The following is a 17,164-nucleotide window of genomic DNA, read 5'->3' on the forward strand; positions in this document are numbered from 1 at the left end:
TGTGAGTACCTCTGGTTGTACTATGTGGGACGCCACCTCAGCATGGCCTGACAAGCAGTCCCATGTCCACACCCAGGATCCGAACCCACGAAACCCTGGGGCACTGAAGTGGAGCGCACAAACGTAACCACTCGGCCATGGGCTGGCCCCAGGATCTGCATTTCTAACAAGTCCCAGTGATACTGATGCTCCTGGTGTGGCTTTGAGCATCACCAAGTTCTCACTGTATCAAATATATTTGTAAATATATAGTGGCCATAGACAATAGAAGTTTATTTCTCTTTCACAAAACAATCCAAAGCAAGTTTTCTTCCATTCAGTGATGCAGGGTCCCAAGCTCCTTTGAGCTGACATCTCTACTAAGCACTAGGACCATAAACAGACAGAAGTGGGGAAAGGTATCCAGAAATCAGACCACTTTTTGAAAGCCTTGGCATAGAAGGGTCACATAACACTTCCGCTTACATTCGTGAAAACTAACCAAATGATCATATCTAAATGCAAAGGTTCTGGGAAATGTAGTCCCTGGTGGGACAGCCACTTCCCAATAACAATTCTACAAAATGGAAGGGAGAACATACACTTTTGTGGACATCTCTGCCTCAGCAGCCATGAATATGGCTCACTCATCCTCTGCTAACTTCCTTCCCCATTACCAGAAGGCCCTTCCGCCTTCTTGCTGCCCATCCAAACCTCAACACCCTTCTGGTTATATTTCACCCACACCAGAATTCCCAATAAAAAAATTTCCAGTCTTTCATCTTGATAAGTAGCTAAAGTAACTTTCCCCAAAGAGTTTGTTGTTTCCTTGAGGATATTTATTATGATCATTATAACAGCAAAGAACAAGATTCATTCTTCTCCAGTTAATCAGAAGGAAAATATAAACTGTTTGCATTTTGAAAGTTTTGATTAAAGACTTACTGGAGTCAAGTATCACATCAAATTACCTTTTTCCAAAAAATAACAAATAAATAGACAAAGGAAATAAGTAATGAAAAGTGCCTAAAATAATTAATATTGTGACATTATAACCGAACTACTCTCCTTGTGGTGAATTAATACTTTCTAAAGTCATCTCTAGCTCCTAGGATCTAAGTGAGTTATGGAGGTGATCTGTGGGTTTCTAAAATCGGTTAAAACTAACAATGTAAAAATAAAATGAAGAGTGGCTCATTTACGATTGTAAGTAGCATAAAAATGAACCCAAACTAGCTTAAGCAAAAGAGAATTTATTGTTTCACTTAGGATTAAAAGTCCAGAGGCATACTTAGCTTCACCCGTGGCTGAATCCTGAGCTCAACAGGACCATTTTTCTCCATCTCTCGGCTTCATGTTGGAACAGAATGACAGCAATGGTTCTAACCCCTACACTCTCCTTAAATCCAGCAGATAAGATCAAGGGTTTCTCGATGAGGAAAACATCATTGTGGCTCATTGGCTATGAATGGGTCATATGTTCATCCTTAAAAATAATCATTGTAGCCAGGGGGGATTAATTGTGGGTGTCATGTGTGGGTCTCATGTGTCGGGTCAGTTTCACTTAATCCAACTGTGAGTTGGAGAAAGGGGTTCGATATATGGGAATTGAGGTATGGTTACTGTTGGGAGTTGAGGAGGCTCAATGTCCCACCTTTGGAACCAGTTCAAGGACCCAGGAGCCAGGTAGAGCGGCACAAAAATATCACCTTCATTACATAGTTTTAGGTCTGTTAACCAAGTGGGCTTGCTAATTCACGAACTAGATGGACCTGGCCCATCACAGACATGTAGTCTCCCATGGGCGCCTGCCCCTGCCGGATTTATGACATGGAGAAGCAGAGAATGCTCTCCACAAACTGACAGGTGACGAAGAGAAAAGTGCTGAGTTTAACAGGCTCAGCCACTGCACCAAAACTCACCCATTAGGTAAGTCACTCTTCCTCTCTTGGGACAAAGGGAGAAGGCGAGTAAGGAGATAGAGGAGCTAGGATTGTTACTCTGAAAAAGTCTCTACACACAACAACAGAGGAATGGGGAATAAATGTCTCCTTCCAACATTTAGCAAGAGAGTAAATGAATGATGATAGCAACAATAGATGTCACTAACAATAGGAAGTAAGACTTACTTTTAAACACATAGAGCAAATATATGCATCCAAATGGTTAGATCCTTTAGCTTTTTAGTTATAAAAGGATATTAAGCCCAACTATTACGGAAACATCATAATACCCTCTAGATACTGTACTTCACAGTTATTATCTCTTATCTGAGTTAGTGTTTTTCTATAGATGAAAGCTAGCCAAGTATAAAAGTGAACTTTACGTTGATGCTCTGGGTTAAAGTGGGAATGAGTAGCCAGAAGAATATGGCCAAGAGCTTAGGAAAGAGATTCAAACAAAATAAAGAGGAGATCCATATTGATCTGGACCTGATTCTAGAATAAAAATTCTGTGAGAACAGACTCCTTGTCTGCCCTGTTCACCATTGTATCTTTCCTCAGAGTCTAGAATGGAGCCTCTGGCATATAATAGGTACTCAATAAACATTTGTAGAATGGGCGGCTTAGGGGAGGTGTTTTTGGAATCAGAGGAAAAGAGAATCTTGTTTGGGGTTATACTGGCCACAAAAGAGCAATGTCAGTTTGGATCTAAGATTATTTCTTCATGGTAACTAAAAGGACCCTTCTTCACGCTACCTAAGACGTAGTCAGCTGACCTAGAAGAGCTCAAGAATTAGGGAACCAAAAAATATCTGAAATGATAGTGGTCTTAGAGATAACTTATAGTAATTCCCAACAATGGTTGCATGTTTGAATCGCCTGGGGAGCACTTTAAAAATTCCAGTACCCAAAGCCCTACTTCCAAAGATTCTGACCCACACATGCGTAATTTGCAGTAACTCCCGAATGATTCTGACGGGCATACTGGACTGAGATCCACTGTTCTACTACAAACCCCTCATCTTGCAGAAGAGGCTGAGCTTAAAAACGTAAAGGATTCAGATTGTAACTTGATTGTCAATGTCAATATTCAGATGTATTTTGAAATCATAAATCATACAGAGGAAATACAGTCCTTAATGTCAACCCTACTCAGTTCCTGAAATGAATAGGTCTGAATCTCTCAAAATATTACCATAACCAACTATGTTTATAGGTAGAAAAGGACATTGATTCCAGCCCAGTACTGTGTCCTGGAAGCCATGGGGAGCCATTGACAGGTTTTTCAAAAGTGAGTATCACGATGAAAAGGTGGTTTCCAGAGATGGACCTGACTATGGTGGAAGGATGGGTTAGAAGGAACAAGTCTAAAGACAGGGAAGTCACTTAACTGCAATGGCAGTTATCCAGGAATGAGCCTTTGCTCATCTAACGTGAGGTGGAGATGGTGAACACGAGCGTTATGAGAAGCTATCAACAGGGCAGCAGGCCTGATGGTCTAGGAGAATCCGGGTGAGCTGGACCCAAAGCAACTACAAGTTCAAGCTGTTTACTTCGTTAACCCAGCTTTGCATTCTAAACAGTTGCTTGCCCAGGAGCCGTCAGAAGCCCTTCTAAAGAAGAGGAAGGGGGAGTGTAAAGGAAGAGAATGCAAAGCCCTGGTGGGGGCCCAAGTCTAATTCATTTTGTCTCCCCAGGGTGCCTAACACACTGTGGCGTTTTGTGAATAGAACCAAGTAAAGAAAGAAAACAGTGATGGTTATCTCAGGAGAAGCCACTTCCCAGTCACTTGGGTGACCTCCAAAGTCCCCCAGGACCCTGGGGCCAACAGGGAGAGGGGGTGGAGGAGTGACACCTTCTACTTGGTGGACCCAAACCTGTTTCATCACCATGTTTTAAAAAATTAAGTGTGGCACAGCTGGTCCAGCGCCTGGCTTCAGAATGTTCCTAAATGTTCCCTCCCTGGACTTTTGAGGTTTCTGCTGAAATGGAGTCAACAGAAAGTCACATTTACCATTCTGTTACAAATCCATATCAAAACCATTAAAATAGATGTAAATAAAAAAAAAAATGTGTGCTAGATGAGTAAAGCTATCTCCCTCAAAAAAGACTCCCTCAAAATATTTTGCAAACCATCACCCAGCAAGTGAAAATTTTGTTTTCAAATTTTCTTTTATCGGAACCAACATTCCCTTGCACACCTGAGGGGCTGTAGAGCATGCTGTGTGTATTTATAGACATGCATGCACAGCACCTTCCCTTTGCAGAGGCAGAAATGACTCCAAGGTGAAACGATCCTGCTGAAGGAGTTAGTGTTAAGTGGTCCCTCCAACAGCACTGATGGGGTGGGGGCCCAAGCAATTAGCCTCAAGCCGGCTCTGGTAGGGCCCCCAGGTCCTGAGAATGAGCAAGGCAATTCCCAGCAGCCCACTCCCCAGGGTGTTACCAGGGCCCCCTTAAATGCCTCCAGTAATGGGTCTTTCACAACTTCCCTTAGGAGAGGATGCCATGGGCTAATAGACATCACTGTCAGGAAGGTTTTTGTGCTGCCAGGCTTACATTTTCTTTTCCGCAGTTTCAGCTTGTTGCTCCTAATTGCCTCCCTTTGGACGGCCCAGCTTACAGGATCACAGCCTGGCCTGCCTCAGCACCTCTCTGCCAGAGGTTCTTCATTCAGAATGGCCCACTTAAAATACAGTGTCACGCAACCCGGCTCCAACTCAGTGCCGGGTCCCAGAAGTTGGCCCACTGTCCCACCACCTTCTGCCTTGCTTGGGGCCTCCTCCTGGTAAGCCAGGGAGCCCCAGCAGGTGACAGCACACCACCATCTCCTTCTTCCTTCTCTACCCACCTGGGTTTCCTCACAGGGTGTGTGTTCCTACAGCATTTGGAACACAGCTGATGGAAGCAGAGCTCTGGGTACCAAGCCAAGGAGACACAGCATTAATTATTCTCTCTTCCACAAGGAAAGGTCAGAGGGCTGTGCCGTGCGATGAACATGGACCTGGGGTATAGTGAGCACTGCATCTCCAGGCTGAAAACCAGGGGGGTTCTCACTCAATTCCCTCACTCCTCCTGTGCCTTTTAACTAACTTTGAAATTCCTCTCGCTGCTGTGGCTGCCTCCATGCTGTTTCCAAGGGCTAGCACCCCACACAGATTGATTTGGTAACCACTGCAAGAATTTCAGAAAATGAGTACTGGAAGAGGAAGCCAGGCCCGAAGTAATTAAAATGATTTGTTACGCATGATTCAGGTAGGCACAAAGGGGTACCTGGACACAGAGAATGAAAGATCAAAAGGCCAGCAATCTGAAAGCAGGAGCTCGACTCCGGAGGAAAACAAGCCATCTGACGGCACCCAGATTGTTGCCAATTGAACACCCTCCCCATATTTTTGGCTTCTCCGTGAGATCAGACAGAGGGAGATCATTTTTTTTTTCACTTTTGCCTTCAGCAATTAGCTTCCAGAATGAAAAATTCAAATATACGTGCCATATTTACAAGGTCACAAGATCTCCCCACCTGAAACTATTTGTCACTGGAAAGCGTGTGCTATTTAAGCCCCAGGAATGGAGCTGCCAGAGTGAATATTCCTGAGAAAGTACATGTCCTTGGGAAGCTTGCTGGTGGCTCTGGAAAGTCCTTTCTGTGATGGGACCTCCTCCTGCCCACTGGCACCCTACCAGGCTGTGGGGTGTGGAGGCAGGATCAGGCAGGAGAGGGGCAGAGCCCAAGCAAGGGTGCACATGAGCACGTCTGAGGGAGCCACCTTGCAAAACCACAGCAGGGGATTTATAATACAAAACACAGTGTCTGGCCATGCAGTTCTCCACCCCAGTGACATTGATCAAGAATCAACCATCATATTTGTAGAGGAGGAAGACATTTCCTCTACCCGCTGTGGGTTCTTCTGGCTGGAGAACGAATTAAATTCACATAAGACAGAATAACAGGAGAAAATTAAACAAAGCCTTATAACATGTATACACGAGGGAGGCTCAGGCAACCTGAGCAACTCGCCACAATGGCCAAAGCCACCACCTTAAATATCCTCCTCAGCTAAAGACAAAGGAGGATGTTGACGGTGGGGGAGTCAGTTACAAGAGGTTACCAGACAAGTACAGTAAACAAGAGTAAGATTATTATTCAGATTTAAGTCCTTGCCTTCCACATTGATAAGAGTTTCTAGAGATAAGGTCATCCCCCCTTCTTCCTGGTACAGAGAGGGAGACGCCTTTACAGATGGAGATTTCCTTTACAACGTAAATATATCTTCACAAAGGCTAAGTAAATTCTACTTTTCAGAGTCTCTTTCCTGTCTACAGTTTTTTAAAAGTAACCAGCCCGAAATAATCCTCATGCCAAAGAGACATATCTTGGGGTGGCCAATTCCAGTCCCCCACATATTATTTTCCAACACTATTGATACCTCAGATCTTCTGAAATTTTGCTGCAATAAATACATTCATCTATCTTCCCCATTAACTAGCTTTTTGGCCTCCCACCAACCTTCGGCAGTCACACTCCTGCTCCCAGCTCATATTCCCTCCAGAGTTCCTTGTAGGCCCTGGGAAGTTACACTTGCTCGGGACTGTAGTGACGCAGGACAGACCTGGAGTTGGAACCCATGGCTCTGGTAAAATGAAAACAGAAGCCTTTTTTCGTCTTTGTGGTTTTTCCTTTCTCATCCCTTTCCATAAAATGACCTCGAGATTCCTTCCACTCCAGAAATATAATTCTTACCTCCTGTAAAGAGGACTGAGTGATGCAGAGTAAGCACTACAGAGGGAGTACTAAGTTTTGTATTTACACACACCCCTAAGATCAGTTTGTTGTGTATTGTTAGTGCCCTTGAGTGGATTCCGACTGCTAGTGATGCTGTGTACAGCAGAGTGGATCCCTGCCCAGTCTTTTTGCACAATCCTCTCACCTTCCAGTGCTGTATCAGACAATGCTCCACGGCTATTCACAGGGTTTTCATGGCCAGTTTTTTGGAAGTGGGTGGCCAGGTCCTTCTTCCTAGTCTGTCTTAGTCTGGAAGCTCCACTGAAACCTGTGTGCCATGGGTGACCCTGCTGGAATTTGAAATACCCATGGCATAGCTTTCAGCATCACAGCAACATGCAGCCGCCACAGGATGACAACCGACAGACGGGCGGAGTTGTTCCCTGACCAGAAACAAACCCAGACGTCGCTGATGAGAGTACCACTTCTTAACCACTGGGCCACCAGGGCTGCCTATCAGATCAGTACCATCCTGATAATCAATATTAAAATGGAGAACCTAAGGATTAGGGAGGTTAAATCACAGAGGTAGCAAGTAGAGTATATAGGGGTCTCCACCACCTCTATGAATAAATACCGGATTTCCTTCAACATCTAAGACTGCATTTGCCAGTGGCTTTCAAGTTGCTGTGGAGACTAAACTGATCAAGCATCCAAACACCCATGAGGTATTGTTTTCACCGAATGGACTTTTGATAGAATTGATTGACCTGAATGAGTGTTGCGTTGACTGGGAGACTTCCCTGTGCTTTGAGTAGGGTTTTCCTAAGAGGCTGCTGCCTGGGTGCTGGTCTTGCTCCAGGACCCCTGGGGGCCTGCACACCGTTGGTAGGATGATGTCGTAGGCACTGACCATGATTATAGAAAGAAGCAAATGAACTTGTGCAGTGGTCCCATTATCACCTTGCTCTGAGCAGAAGGTCCTTAACATTCCTTCTCCCTTCTAACAGTCTCAGAAATCCAAGAGCCCCAGTTATTCTGCCATAATCCAGAAAACCCTCACAGAGGCCCTGTTGACTCCTTAGCTCCAAGAGACAGGGATGCCACGAGACTTTCTTCCCTGAGCCAGGCTTAAACGGAGTTGTTTCCTGTGGCAGAGAAAGATGGTGTGGACAAAATGGTCTTTTTTGTGCTGTATCGGTGCTTCTCAGGCTCGTGTGTATCCACACACACAAATCACAGGAGAGCTTGTTAAAATGCAGATTCTGTTTCAGCACGTCCAGGGGCCTGCGATGCTGCATTTCTAACAAGCTCCCTGGGGATGCCCATGCTGCCGGTCCCGACACTGCCAGTGGCCAGGTATTATTTACACGTGTCTCTTTTTCAATGGGAAGCCCTCAATGTTGCATTTGGACAACGAAGTTCTGTAAGACTAGAGGTGATGGCCTCCCCTCACTGCTGGGAGTCAGAGGAGGGTTTTCCTCTGAAGCAGAGAACATTCCCAAAGTCAGTCACCTGGGAAAGAGTTCTTCAGACCATCTAGAGAGGAAGTGCCTCACCCTCGGCTGGACCAACACATCCGCGGCTGAGGCTCGAGCAGTCCCTCAGGGATGAGGGATCCTGGCCCCCAGCAGACGGACAGATGGGGCCATAACTGGAAGAAAAGTCAACTCTGCCTTGTAACCCTAGCTGTGTGCAGTTCCTTTTGTGGCCAGCCTGCCTCAACTGTGAATCCCAGGAATTAAAAGAAGGGTCGAGCGTCCCCTTGAGACCCAGAACATTAATAAAGAATTCATGCCCTGAAACCAGCTTGGTGGGGCCTGCAGCAATTAGCTAAAGCCCTTCAACAGGAAGATCAATCTTGAGGAATAAGGGGTGGATCTTTAAGTTCCAGCTGCAATTCTCACTTGGAGATTTCCCCTCCATCGCCAAATATAAAGGATCTACATTTGATTATCAAGGGAGAGAGAAGTTTCCAGTGCATGGTAATAGTATGAAGCTTAAAAAATAAAAAATTTTTTTAAAAAACAAGATTTTTAAGTCTCGGAAACTTGGTTCCTCAGTGCTGCTGGTGGACATGAGGTTGCCAATGTAGTGGCTAAAGACTGGATGCCACAATTCTAGAAAGGGTGACTGTGCATGAAGCCAAGCAGCCTGGCTTAGCATCCCCTAGTGAAGGCGGGGCCAGCCTTCACAGGCCCTGCTTCTGATGAGCTAAGGGACTTGACCATTGGCATTTCTCTAAGGTCATTTGTCTAAGCAGGAATCAACCCAAGTTCTGATCTTCCCTAACAGTGTAACTGCTTGGTGCCCATTTCGCCAACCATTAAATAACACTGGTTCCAACGGGAGAGAGGCCATGGCCAGACCAGCCTTTAACAAGCATCCCAGGGCCTGGGCAGACTTTGAAGGAATGAGCATATTGAGATATTAGTCAAAGCTCAAAAACAATGGGTGCCTGCGCCCTCTAAGTGGCTCGTGTGTTACAGATCTGACAAGTCTCATTGATTTAAATGGCTGGAGCACTGCTTGGATTTTAATCTCCTTCACCCTTATACCAAGGAGGTCGCTGTTTAAACGCTTTTACTTAATAATGTAAACACCTGTCACACAACAGGGGCAAAGCTATTAAGGAGAAGGATTATTTAAAGCAACGCTTCTGAATACAACACTGCTATTATTGTCTTATCCTCAATTGCCAGAGTCTGAGCTTGGCTTCTTTCTTAGATCCAGAGACAATGGCTCAGTCGCCTAGTGTTCTGTCCCCCAGAGGGATCTGCAAAGGGTCCTCTAATCTGCACACACAATGGGCATCGGCTCACATACTGTCATCTGAAGGCCCCCAAATATCTGACCTGCCAAGATTGTTGCTGTCACAGCATATGTCTACCAAAGTCCCTTGCTAAAATGGAAAGCTGCTTCCACAAAGGGGGACCAAGCTATTATCCTGGTAGCTACAAGGTGTGGGGATTAAACTTTTGAAAAGTATCATCTCTTTTATACCTGCAACAACCCTATGATTTAGTGCTACTGTGATCCCCATAACCTGAAGTACAGAATACTTAAGTAACTTTCTCAGGGACACACAGTAGTTAGCAGGAATAAGATTAGAATCTGGGGCTGACTTCAAAGCATGTGCTTTTAAGCACTCTGCCATAATGGCTCTCTCTCTCAAGGACCCATCAGTTTACCACATAACCTGGCAGGATGAAACCCTAGAAGAATGGTCTAGAAGAGAAAGAGCCCAAGCCTGGAGGGCTGCTGGAAGGAAGGGTCTAAGGGTGTGCCCATTGGAGGTGTGGGCCTTTGGAACAGAATATTGGCATCAGGAGGCCCAGGAGTTAGGATCAGAAGGACAAAGGACCCTAACACATTTAAGAAGATGCCAAGACTAAAGATATAAGGGTGCTACCTAGAGGCTAGCTTAGAGGAAGGGTGCCCCTGGCTGCCCAGTCTCTCTGTTCCTTTGCCCAAGCTGCCTGGACGAGCACCTGAGGCTAAAGCACAGCCCCCACCCCCACCCCACCCCCACCCCACCAACCCCCTGCCCATGTCTCCTGAATGTTCATTGTAGCTTCTCGTCTTAGCAAAACCCAGGCCAGCTTGGGCCCTACCAATAGCACCCAAAGTCCTTCTGTCATCTAACCAACTGCTGGTTAGTGACGTTGGCCCTAGGAAGGAGGGCACACTTATGGGATAGCACAGGCCCCAACAATCACTGGCCTTTATCCAAGCTACTGATGGATGTTGGTGTGGTTTATCAAGACCAGCCCTCCACAAACTCATCTTAGCGGTGAAGGTCAATCTCTTTGGCTTGGTCCCAGCACCTGAATTCAGCAGTGCTTTGGTGAACAAGTCCTTTATGACAACACGAAACAAGAAGAGAGAAAATAGCTCATCCATTTATTCGACAATATTTATTGGACACCTTTTATAAACCAGGCACTGTCCTTGGTACTGTGGATAAAGCAGAGAATAGGAGAGTCAAGGTCCCTCCTCAAGTGGAACATCCAGTTGTGTAGGAGACAGAAAGCAAATCGGTAAAGGGGAAAAAAAGATAATGCTATGTTTTGAAAGAAAGTAATCAGAGTATGCTTTCTCCAAGAGTGATGTTCAAACCAGCAGCATCAGCAAAACCCAAAAACTTGTTAAAACACAGATCCTGGGGCCGGCCCAGTGGTGCAGCAGTTAAGTTTGCACGTTCTGCTTCAACGGCCCGGGGTTTGCCGGTTCGGATCCTAGGTGCAGACATGGCACCACTTGGCACACCATGCTGTGGTAGGCGTCCCACATATAAAGTAGAGGAACATGGGCACGGATGTTAGCTCAGGGCCAGGCTTCCTCAGCAAAAAGAGGAGGATTGGCAGCAGATGTTACTCAGGGATAATCTTCCTCAAAAAAAAAAAACACGCAGATCCTCACGCCCCTCCCTAGACAAACTGAATCAAAAACTCTATGTGTGGGCCCCCACAATCCTTGTTTTAACAAACCTGCCAGAGGATTCTGATCTCGGTTAAGGTTTAAGAACCACTGAGATAGGAAGTGAGGGTGAGGAGGGGAACACCTTTAGATAAGATGATCAGGAGAGGCCTTTCTGACATTCAAACTGAGACTTGAGGGATGAAAAAGAGACATGTAGGGGCTAGCCCCGGGGTGTAGTGGTTAAGTTCATGCACTCCGCTTCAGTGGCCTGGAGGTCCCAGGTTCAGATCCTAGGTGCAGACCTACATACCACTTGTCAAGCCATGCTGTGGTGGCATTCTACCTACACAACAGAGGAAGATTGGCACAGATGTTAGCTCAGCAACAAACTTCCTCAAGGAAAAAAGAAAAAGAAACATGCCAGGCAAAGGCCAAGAGAAAAAAATTCCAGGCACAGAAAACAGCAGGTGCAAAGCCCCTAAGGCAGGAAAGAATTTGTTACGGTGGCAGAACAGAAATGAGAAAAGTATGACCAGAGCTTAATTATTGAAGCAGAAGCTGATGAGAACAGGGGCTAGGAATTCGTACAAGGAATTATAGACCTCAGTAAGGAGCATAAATTATAAAGTGATATCAGTACTCTAATGAAAGAAAAATGCTCCTATAACAGCATATAACACATGTATCTGACCTAGACTGAGGGTCAGGGAGGGATTCCCAGAAGTAATGATGTCTGAGAAATCAACGGCAAGTACAAGACAACTAAAAAGTTAGGGGAACCATCATGTACAAAGGCCCTGAGGCAGGAAAGAGCATGACACTGCCAGGAGAAACTGTGAAAGACTTTGAAATAGGGAAAAAGGATTACTGAATGTTCTAACACACCCTCCCTGGTCTTTCATTATCTTTGACCTATTTTACAACTATTGCAAGTTGTAGAAAACTGAGAGTAATGCAGATGATTCTTGTCCATAGAAATGCAAAATAATTTTGCCCAATGGAATGCAATTCATTGTTGCCCTATGAATATGGCTAGTTTTGCGTCTATTAACAAATTCATTACAGTATTTCCTGATTGTCTATATATACATGTGTGTATCTGTTTATGTGTGTGTCTGTGTGTGTCTTGTGTTTTCTGAATTCTCCTTTGAACAAGTCATGACATCTTACTGGTTCTCTCATTAATCAATGAGCTAAAAAATCTTTGACACGTGTTCATTTTATATTTGTATAATTGTAAGTAATAATTTTACCTTTTTCAGAAGTTTTTTTTTAACAGCATACACAAGGAATTGCAAAAAGCTGCTACGGAAGTGGGTTGACAGATAAAATATAGGACACCCCATTAATGTGAATTCAGATGAACAAGAATATTTTGTATAAATATGTCCAAACTATTGTATGGGACATATTCATGCTAAAAAAGTAGTCATTGTTTCTCAGAAATTCAAACTGAACTGGGCATCTTATATTTGAATTTGCTGACTCTGGCAATGCTACAGCATGGTGCCTGACTGTGCTCCCCTCACCGCAGCCCTGCTTACTCTCAGGCTCAGAACCAGAAAGAAGCACCTTTCATTCAGTCTTTGACTTCTCCTCAGAGGCCACATCAATGCATCTCCTCTCCAAATTCCAAAGCAAAATTTCACCTTGTGCATCAAAAAAAAATTGCTTCCATCACCCCTTTCACAGGGGCAGGTACAGCGGGCTCTCTACAGTGACGCTTCTTCCACCCTGGGACACGCTGAGTTACAGTATTCTTGGAAAAACTGCTGTCTTATTTCCCACCTGCCTATAAAAGGCTTCGTTTCTGCCACTTAAGAGTGTGAGGTGCCATTTACTCTGAGGTTTGGGGACAAAAAAAAAAAAAAGAGAGAAAGAAGGGCTAGTTCCCTGGAATACCCACAGCAGGATCTGATCCTGTCTCAGATCTCACACCCCCTCGCCCCATCCCAAACTGCCTGTCTCTTCCCCAGCAGGCTTCACTGCTTCAGGCTGAAACCTTTCCATATTCAAGCCACCTATTAAAATGCAAACATCCCCCCAGGAGAACACCCTAACCTCGGCTAACATTTTAGCAGGAATTGGCTGACAAGACAGGATGCACAAGCCAAGCCCTCGATGGAGGCAAAAGCTCCTATTGGAGCTTGGTAAGGATTGAAGGGGACAGGCAGGAGGAGACCCCAAGAGAGGAGGAGGGCGTTACACAGGAGACCTGAAGTCAAGCCTTAGGTCGCTGGCCAATCTTTGTATATAATATAAAATGTAGGGAAGGATCATTTTACAATGGAGGCCAAATGCTCTTGTTATTTTCTCTGCCTTTCCCTACAATGTGATTAAGTACCCCCAAAAGGAATATCTTCATGGTAATATATTTTTGACTCAGTGGGCATCCCCACAGGCTGGCAATAAAAAGACAGCTGCAAAATTGAGGACTACCCCCCCGTAAAAGGAGTTCCAATCATCAGCAGGACTTTGATTACATTTTCTCAAACTCCTTTGGGTCTCAGAGGAATTATTATCACTTTCCGAATGCAGAGGACAATGAATGGGTCCGGCTCTTCCCAGAATGTAGGAGTGAGAGCCTGGCAGACAGATTCCCTCCAGATTGAATAAATGCTGGGGGGTCCAGGGGGAGGATCACTGTCCCCAGGAAGCAGCCATCCCTTTTAAAGCAGCGGCTGTGCACACCAACTTTGGCTCCCAACTTTTGTAATATTTCTCTGTTATAAATTGGGCAGCACAGCATGTGGGTCAAGAAGCCATTTACAAGCTCTCTCGAACAAAATTTTTTTCCCAAGGACTTAATTTCTTAAAATGTTGGAGCAATTGTTCTCTTGGAAAGTAGGACAGTCTCTCTTTGAGTCTGCCAGACAAAAACAAAACTAAACAAAACAAAAAAGCAAAGACTCTGAAAGGATAGCTGGAGCAGGCTTCCTTCTGAGCACCTGGAGGCCCCGCCCTCATCAGCCTAAGCTGCTAGATCTGTCTAATGAGAACAGATGGTGCCCGTTGGGAGAGGGGCTCCATATTATATGCTTCCCTGTCCTCCTTCTGAAACCAGATTTTCGCAGATCTTTTTTTACTGAGAATTAGAGCCGGTTGTTTAAGTGGTAGCCTAGATGTGCGCCAGGAAAGTAGGATGGTGATACGCACTAGTACATTTGCTGCTGACTTTTGGAGAGCTCAAAGCACTTCATAACAGAGGGGGTGAGGTCTTCTGAAGGCCCCACTTCAAGGATGGAGGAAAAGGTTGCCATGAACAGCCCACAGAAGGTGACTCACCTAGTTATTGGCAGAGAAGAAATGGCAGCTCCCCTAAGCCCCCCACTCCATGATTCTGGCTACCTATTGCCACCATGTGGCTGGAGCATGGGACAGTCCCAGTGCAGGGTGCAGAGTGTGGGAGGGCAAAGATTCCACATCGGGGTTGCAAAGGTCATTTCCAGGTAGAAGAAGCCAGGCTGAACCTGAATCTGGTAACTTTGGCCACCCACACCCCCACCCACGCCTCCAAGTGGTGGAAGTCACCTTAGTACCCGTGGGGGGAAGCTGTGTCTCATCCTGCAGTGCTGGGGTGAACTCAGAGGCACCCCTGCAGGGGTATCCACAGAATGAAGGTGAAGAGAGAAGCAGTTTCAACAGCAGGAAACTCCTGAATTTTAAACTCTGTTTTTCACAAAAGTTATTTCATTGTTGTCATAATTACCAAATTTAAATTACCTCTATTTTCGGCTCTCAGGAAGCCATAAAGAGAGAAAGGAGAGATTTTCACGGTGAGAAATGAGAAATGATGAGGGGGAGAGGGCTGCCTGTGGAGCAGACTTAAAGAGGAAAAAATGTTTCTGGAATCGGATGCATCTGAGGCATCTGAAAAGGAAGGAGAAATGGGCACTGGGTGAGTGGCCGGGGAAAATGGGAGAGCGGGGAGCCTGGACGCTGAGCCTAGAATCAGGTTAGAGGTAAAGCCTGAATGAAGTTCTCCCGAGGGATTTTTCAATGGTGGCCATTTAAAGTGAATATAAAATGAACGTAGAAACTGAAATCATGTTGCTTTGTGTGCCTGTGGGCAGTGTTTGCAAGGATGGGGATTAAACACTCAGAGTTCCAGATTTTTTTTCTGTGTCTTTAAAAAAGTAACAGTAAAGCAAAAACAGGAGCCACTAGAGAAATGAGAATGTTAATCAACCAATGGACCCTTGCCACCTCCCCTGGGGAGATGTGATATTGTGATTTATAATAAGAAATACATATTTGGTCTTCTCCTGGTTTCTGGCACAGAGCTCCTAAAACCCTTGGAATTTCTTAAGTGATGAGATTGATAAAGGTGTCTTTTGTTATGTTAATGAGATGACTTTTGGAAAGCCCCTAGATCACGTAAGGATAGGGACCAGAGGAACCAACCAGGATTAAAGGGTTGGAACTTTCGCTCCCACCCTCCTGACCTCAGGGGAGGGGATAGGAGCCAGAGGTTGAATCAATCACCCATGGCCAGTGATTTAATCAATCATGCCTATGGAATGAAGCCGCCCTAAAAACCCCAAAGGCCAGGGTTCAGAGAGCTGCCAGGTTAGTGAACACGTGGAGGTGCTGAGAGAACGGCACACCTGAAGGGCATGGAAGCTCTGAGCCATTTCCCCAAACCTTGCCCTGTGCATCGCTTCCATCTGGCTGTTCCTGAGTTATACCCTTTCACAATAAACTGATGATCTAGTAAGTAAAATGTTTCTCTGAGTTCTGTGAGCTTCTCTAGCCAAGTAATTGAACCTGAGGAGGACGTTGTGGGAACCTTTGATTTATGGCCACTTTGCAGAAGTATAGGTGACAACCTCAGCTTGTGACCAGTGTCTGAAGGGGAGGGGGGCAGTCTTGTAGCACTGAATCCTAAACCTGTGGAATCTCATATTATCTCTGTAGATAGTGTCAGAATTGAGTTGAATCCTCCAACATACCCTACTGGTATCCAAGAATTGCTTGGTATTGTGTGGGAAGCCCTGCCACCCCCACACACGTGTGCACACACACACACACACACACACACACTGGAATTGGGTCCAGGAACCCGAAATAGTACATCTGTCAACAAAGGCTGAAATCCCTGCCCACTTTATTGTTCTTCTATCAGCTAAGAATGTATGTGTGTGTGTGTGTGTGTGTGCGTGCATTTCTCAACAATTTGTAAAGGCTTTGTTTGTGCAGGAGTGGACTCCACTTTGGTTTCTAAATATATGATCCTTGTAAGTAATATCCAGAATCGTAAAGAGTGATTACTTTTTGGTAATTATGGAACTATGATATCTATAGCTAATAACTCTCTCTGATCACATACTTATTATATGCATACACATGATATAATGTAATTTTCAGAATAACCCTCTGAGCATGCCTTGTTCTCCCAGTTTACAAATGAAGAAACACATGTTAAATAAATTGCCCAAAGTTACTGCTATGGATTGAATTTTTTGGTCCCCCCCAAATTCATATGTGAAGCCCTAACCCCCAGTGTGACAGTAGTAGGAGATGAGACCTTTGGGCACGAATTAGGTCACCAGGGTGGAGCCCTCATGAATGGGATTACAGCCCTTATGAGAAGAGAGCTGATCTCTCTCAGCCATATGAGGACACAGCAAGAAGGCAGTCAGCTGCAAGCTAGGAAGAGGGCACTCGCCAGGAACTGAATCAGCCGGCACCTTGATCTTGGACTTCCCAGCCTCCAGAACTGTGAGAAATAAATTGTTGTTTAAGCCACCCAGTCTACAGTATTTTTTTATAGCAGCTCAAGCTGATTAAGATACTGTAAGATAGTTACAGTTAGTAATGGAGAAAACTTGATACAAAGTCAGTGCTCTTTCTACTACGTAAGATTTCATCTCAGCACAACCTAGCTTGACCAACTTCAGTCTGGACATGACAATCGCAATAACATCCATATATTTGTGTGGCTCATAGAGTCGACAAAGCACTTTCACATCCATTACTTAATTTAGAGTGTGTTGTAAAAAGTGTGGTCTGGAATCTTTAGACCTCAACACCTAGATCCTAATACACGGACACATTATTGTGTATTGTTTCTAACAGAAACCAACTTTAAACT

Source organism: Equus asinus, chromosome 3 (genome assembly GCF_041296235.1).
Source record: "Equus asinus isolate D_3611 breed Donkey chromosome 3, EquAss-T2T_v2, whole genome shotgun sequence".
NCBI classification, from domain to species: domain Eukaryota; kingdom Metazoa; phylum Chordata; class Mammalia; order Perissodactyla; family Equidae; genus Equus; species Equus asinus.